The sequence below is a fragment of the Plutella xylostella genome, chromosome 5, assembly GCF_932276165.1.
Source record: "Plutella xylostella chromosome 5, ilPluXylo3.1, whole genome shotgun sequence".
Lineage (NCBI taxonomy): Eukaryota > Metazoa > Arthropoda > Insecta > Lepidoptera > Plutellidae > Plutella > Plutella xylostella.
In genome coordinates, this window is record NC_063985.1 from 579,730 (window position 1) to 586,923 (window position 7,194).

A 7,194-nucleotide genomic window follows, 5' to 3' on the forward strand; every position below is an offset into this window, starting at 1 on the left:
CCTTTTTATACATAGAGACCTCAGTAGAAAGCCTTCTTCTATGGACCCTGGTAACGCCGCTAAGCCGGAGTCCCTTCGATAGAAAAAAACTGAACTGCCTCCAGCGACCAGGTAGGTGCACGACACTTCATCAACCCTTTCCCTCGGTGAGACACCTTGCTGTAGTTTCTTTTATTTATTTTTTCTATCGAAGGGACTCCGGCTTAGCGGCGTTACCAGACCCCATGTTCCAATGTATATACTTACCTCTAATATAACCTGCAATCAAACAAAACTCTCAGTGAACAGGTTCATATTAAACTAGTCGTCAACTTCTTTACAATTCCACATAATAATATATTGCAATAGCGGTGCGGGCGACCCGTATTGCTGTGTAAATTGTATATTGTCTGGATCGACAAAGCCGCCCCGAGCCGCCGGGAACTCACAGAATAACTCCTTACAACCCCAGCTATACTGCTTTATTCCCTCGTCTAACAAGCACAGTGTAGCTAAATAAAACAACATGCATTATAACATCTTACAAAGCAAAAGAAACGTATTACAGAACTTACGCGTTTATTTGCTATAAACTATGTACTCAGTACATCGTTTATAGTTCTTCAAAGAATTACCTTATTTCTGATAGGTCCTTCAGATAAGCTCCGAGCATTGAACTTTGCTTCGAACAAGTATTTGTTTTCAGGTCTGAAATGTTCCTGAAAAGTGGCGCCTGTCCCAAGATTCTAGACTAAAGGTTCTCGTTTCAGCTAAGATGTTTCCTGTGACAGTTCACAAGTTTCCTAGTCATGCACAAATACTACTGCCGACGATACGACTTATACAATCATTTGATAGACAAAATCAATAGAATTTTATTATAGGATATCTCTAAAACCGCAAAACTCAAAACGTCTCCATAACGTCTCAGGAATCATCTTAGCCAAAGCGAGGTAACTATAATATATCACGTGCAAAAGGTTCCTTAACCTACACTAAGTCCAAGGGACTAGCTAGAAGTACATAAGTACAAGTTATAAGTGGTTATTCAAGTACCTGTCATATTATGTATGTGCAATGTTTCTGTTCTGTAAGGCCACTGTACTACTTTATACGAACACACAACAAGTAGAAGGGTATTGCGAGCAACAATGCTCATAGCCGCTCTACAAAGCAGCGCTTAGATTGGAAATTTGTTCACAACACAAGAGTCTTCTGTGGGACCAAGTCTTTGACGCAGCCCCCACATAGCCGCTTGTGTTCTTTCTTCAATATTACACATATTTTGTTTGCTTTGATGGTATAATGGAGATTCCTACTTATTCAATGTTTTCTTTATCATTGTATGTTGTCCTTTATCCTTGTTTACGATATTTGACTTCCAGGAAACATAGCTAATAGTCGTTTGCCCGTTACGTGAATGGAGACAATCCGACGGAAAACGTAATGAAAGACATTGGTTTTGAATAGGATTTACACAAAAGTCGTAGGTGTATTTTGGTTATTTATAACATACAGTTTAAGTAATAGCTTTCATCGTTTTTAAGGCTTCATTTGGTTGTCCCGGTTTTCCCATGGGATTTTATGTAGAATTTATGCTCTTGAAAATTAACCAGTGCAGCAATTCACGCAAATATGACGATGGGAAATAGGGAATCATTTTTATAATAATATGAAATCAATTTCTGATTCCAAATTTTGTAAAATAAGCATTAAAAACCATGGAAGTCTACTTCCATGTTAAAAACATATTTTAATTCAAACAACTTTAAACTAAAATTATGTACTGAACCAAAGCAGATCAAACAAACAAATATTAAATTTATTTATCGCAACTGTGATTCGAACCCTAGACCTTGTCCAGCTCTGACCACGACACCATACAATCAACATCAACAACATCAACAATAGTAAGAGTAGATAAGCAGGCCAGCTGATCCGGTGGATCGCCCCGCGCCCCGCGCCGCCCTCGCCGCCCACGCTATCCGCCCACGCGCCTCTGGGCGTCACAACAACAATCCGTAGTACTACTGGCTTACTACGGGGTGCGATGTAAACTGCTTTCCACAACTGCGATCACTGCCGATGATTGATTAGATGGCCTTCTGAAGCTGTGCTGTGGCTGTTCGATTGTAGCGTTTGTTTTACTCGTTTGTGTGTGTAGGATGGATTGTTATTCGTTATCGGACCTGGAGTCTCGTGGCTTGTTACTTTACCAGAACGAAATACACTGGAAAGTAATAAAATAGTTCCGCTTATCAAATAAACCCAATTTTTGAAAACATTTAATTTAAAATTTAACACAATTATTTCAGTATATTTCTGTTGATAATTATTCTGATGCGCTGTTAAATGTATTTCAATGATGCAGACGGTGTCATTACCCTAGACTTTTCCATTTATAAGTAATTTGGTGCTTTTCCCACTGGAACTTTTAACATCTCGTTAGTGTATAGTATGACCAAACTTAACATAAACTTGGTCTATTAAATTTAATATAGGTTAATAAAACACCGACAGCACGAAATAGCTGCAGCCTAGTCCTGCATTTCTTTTTTGTGTTCTAATGAGATTTTAAAGAGCTGATGCATTCGGCCACCGTTTGTTACCTGGTACAGTGGGAGTCACCGCTGATGACTCTTTACCGTGAAAACTTACTCGTATTTAAAGTGCAAAATACATCACTACACACCTGCTTATTAGTGTCACCAGTTTCTGAAAAACCGTAAGTAGTTGAAAAATAATTATTTATTTTGGTGAAAAATAGTTAAAACACTTACAAGACAATATATAACGGTTGTTACAGCCCAAACCGGTGCTCCTAGAGAGTTGAGTCGGCGGTTAATATGTGCCAAATCAGTGCATAACACATCCAGTTGGCACGCAATAAAGTGGTGCGAGGTGGCAGCGGCATAGCTATGCAAATGCCCACACATTGTGTAGCGGCGGGCGCGGCGGAATGCGACAATCGGACAAGCAAGCGCCCTGCAACTAGGAAACAGCTGTTAGCAATTAGCAACTTACCACAAGCGTGTAGAAAGCCTCGTAGATTCGGACGTACTCTTGTTGGTTCGGTGGTCGCGGTAATCCGAATAATCGATGTGAAGTATCTTAAAGAAGGAATAGAATTATTACATATTCGATTTAACTACATATTAAAGCTTACGTATCGAACATACATAATTATGTATATAATTTTATAATGAACGTAATATATAATTTTATTATATAATGAACGTAACCAATCTACCAATTTATATTTAATTGAATGTCTTTAACGAAATTAGGTATATTTTGCGATTATGTATATGAATTATATTTTATATGAATATTATTATGTAAAAATGTATTTTATTCATACGTAAATATGAGTTATACTTATGTACCTACTGTAGCTAGTAAAATTTTGCAAATGATAACCGGACACAGGTCAGGATTTTTAACTTTACTGTATTAAGGTAGGCCACTTCGCGATCTAGGATGCCTGGTTCATATACAGTGTTGCAAGAGTGGTAAACTGAAAACGGGTTACTCAGCTCTAGGACTTTGAAAAAATTGGGATATTTTATTATACTTATGTTTTAAATTTCACAAAATCTACCTTCTAGCAGTACTCTGCTGTACGTAGGCCTCTCCTAAAGCACATCGATCAGCAAAGAGCTATAGCTTTCTAACAAGTAATTGTTACGAACTTTCAATGCCTCAATAGATTTCGCGATTTCGCTGCCGTTTCAATAGATTTCGTACATCCACGGGCAGTCGCCAGAAATCAATAGAATGTAGAGAATGCTAGAAATGAGAGCCGAGCGATATTCGCTAAATCCACTATCGAATATGTTACCGGAGCATTTGGGATTCCTACGCCCGCCATTTGTGCTTGCTCGGTACAGTTGTGTAGATAAATGATAAATCAATGAACAGACATTGAAATAGAAGGAATGAATAGTTGGCTCTGATACATGTCATATACCTATAGGTAGCTGGCTTTATACCGGACAGTAGTATACTGATACACAGTGTAAATGTAGACGTTTAACACAATTATAATGATAAACCTCCTTTTTTGTGTAGACGGTTACAATTATGTAGGCTTAACGTCGAACTTAACCAATATTCCGAGGGCACAATATTTCCCTGCCTCTTGAAACCTTTTCAATGAAGGCTTGATTGAGTGGAACAATCCCTTAAATTTAAAATTCAAATTGAATTTATTCAAATTGCCCTCAAGAAGTATAACAAGTGCTAGATTAGTTGTTTACCTACTTCATTACTAGGGATTTCATATAGTTGTATAATAATGGTTTTATATTAAATTAAGCATGCCTGTTAAATTATTAAGTAAATATCTGTTTTGACGAACAACAACCAGCAATTATTATGTTACAGTAAAGATAATAATTTCGTTTTGACTTCGCGATAGTTCCCCAGGTCGGAAGACGTGCAATATGAACAATTGCAAATTTAATGTGGATTCTCACGTGGTATTGTTAAAAGTGTATTGACTTTTAAATAAATTATTTAGCGCACGTCATGATTAGAACCGGTTTGATTTGAAGATCCCCGTTTTATAAAGTTTTAAGGCTTATCAGCGGTGGTTCCCGTCTGAATTCTGATTCGTTGTTATATCATACAAATCACTAGATGATGAACAGGACAAAATAATTACAATAATGAAGCTAAAATGAAATAATCATATATGAAAATATTCTAGGCCAAGAAGTATTAAGTAATTATTGTATTTCCTGAGCATGAACAATCGATTCCACGAACTTTGTTCCTCTCACACGAATTACACAGTTGCATCATTTATTATTAAATAAACATTATTGCATAAAACATCGAAGTATTTAGATACTTTCATTGTGTAAACACATTTCCTGGAGAAATGTTTTATTCACGAGCCGATTCAAGGTGCTTTTCCGGAGAAGCTTTTATTTTATTTATAAAAAATACATAGATTTGCTGTTTGTATTACAACCGTATTAACCTCACTAACGAGCATCGCGGTCAGTTCCGAGAATATTCATGTTTATATTTTTATGAAAAAAAATCCGCATCAGAAATATTGAATTTATTCAATGAGTAGGATCATCTTGAACCGGCACGGCCAGGCCTCACTTAGGTCCGGGCGGCGGCGGCGGCGGCGGCGCGCCCGCGGGCATAAGTGCGGGACCCGGGATCCATTTGTGAGTACCCCAGAGTACCAGCTGCCAGTGAGTCCACGGGAGTAACCTGGAGGGTTACACTGGCTTTAAGGTGGGTACTTACCAACGTTACGGACTGTAATGTAACAGTCCTAGCGAGCATGTTACGCAACGCTGTGTTCTAAAATCGGCTCGTTGCTCACTGGACTCCCCGTAACACTACGTACTGACTGAACGAATGCTTGTTGTTTCACATGATAGATTACACCTCGTAACGTTGGTCAGTACTTACTTGGTACTTACCCAAATTTACAAAAAAAAAATTGAACTAAAGCTGTCTTGTCATTTTGTTCCGTTTGATGCTACGAGATAAGGCGTTTTTAAAGTGGGTACTGAATTTACTGTATATCATATTTTATTATTTCCTTTAGGCCTTACCATCAAAACTTAGTAAGCCGTTAAAAGTGATTGTTTTTTATGGCAATACAATTTTTAAAAAATGGGGATTTTTCATTTTGTTTATTTTTTGAACTCACTATAGCTAACAGATACTCTGTAGTCTACAGATGGAGATTTCCTTAAGCGCTGCTGTCGTTGGGTCCAAAGTGGAATATGTTTAAGTGCATTAGGACTTAGCACCTAGACTGCGGATACGTATGTTTACTTGGGACCGCTTTAAATTTTACATTTAATTTGCCTGAAAGCAAGAATTTTGGAATACAATCAAGTTTTTCAATTACTTTTTAAATTTTTAATTTCCTCCAACTCAATGCGTAATGATTAACGGTCTTATTCATAAAAAGTTACGGGAGACCTATAGGCCTGCTATAAGCAAATGTCAAAAAAACTTTATTCATAAACGATCAATAGCGCTAAAGAACTCTCCAACTGATTCGTAAAACCTTGATATGCTAAAGTTGGCTGGACCCTACTATACACCTTCCGTAAACCTCCTCTTGTACAAAAACATGGCGGCCGGTCAACAGCTGTTCTGCTTTATTGACGATTTGACATTTGTTGTGAGTTAATATTTGCTGAAAATAAGTTGCCATGGCAACGTAAAAATTTAATAATTTTTTTTGTGGGTTTTGGCTTGGCCAACTGCGCCTTTAAGCCAACGTAAACTTTTTTAAGTGCCGCGCCGTGGCTAACATAGATAATAGAGATTGATAAATTAATGAAAGTTTTCGCTATTTTTGTTTATGGTTTCGTCGGACCGGCAACTTATTTATTTATTTATAAATACTTTATTGTATAATAATAGAAACAGTTACAAAAATGGACTTAAAAGTAGTAAGTATATACAGAGGCGGGCTTATTGCCAAGAAGCAATTTCTTCCAACCAACCTTTGTTTGGTGGAAAACTAAAGTTTTTGAACTCCTTTAATACAATAAAAAGCTATACAAAAAACAATGTGGAAAGTATCTAAACTAAAACATATCTAAGATAAAAACGAAAAATACAAACTAACTACCTATTTAACTTACATAAATAATAATAATACAAATAATACCTAAATGACAAAATAGACTTAATATATATCCGCTATATTTATATAAATACATATATAACTATATAATATAAATAATATAATACTTACATATTATTTACCAACTTAATAGGCAACTTAATAGGGTAAATGTCAAAATGTTTGGTCTGTGAAATCTATTAGCATCACTATAGATATTGAAGGTTTACGGAACTATTATGAATAGAGATTTTTACGAAACCTCAAATAGGCTTAATGTGTTCCGTAACTATTGAGCTCAGTAAACCTACTTTAAGGTTTTTTTTATGAATAAGACCGTTAATATATAAATATATTATAATTATATTAGTAAATATATTATAGTATATTATCGTGAGATATCTAAATCTTTTTTTTCTTACTAGGTACCTATTATGTTTAGTTTAATGGTATTATTCCTATGTGTACATGTGCATAATGTCCGACATCTGATAAAAATTATAGAAAAGGCATGAGACATTAGCCCGTATGCGCCAACAATAACAATAAACAGAGCAATAGTAATTAAACCTCCCGCCTACCGGGCAAGTATCGGAAACGGC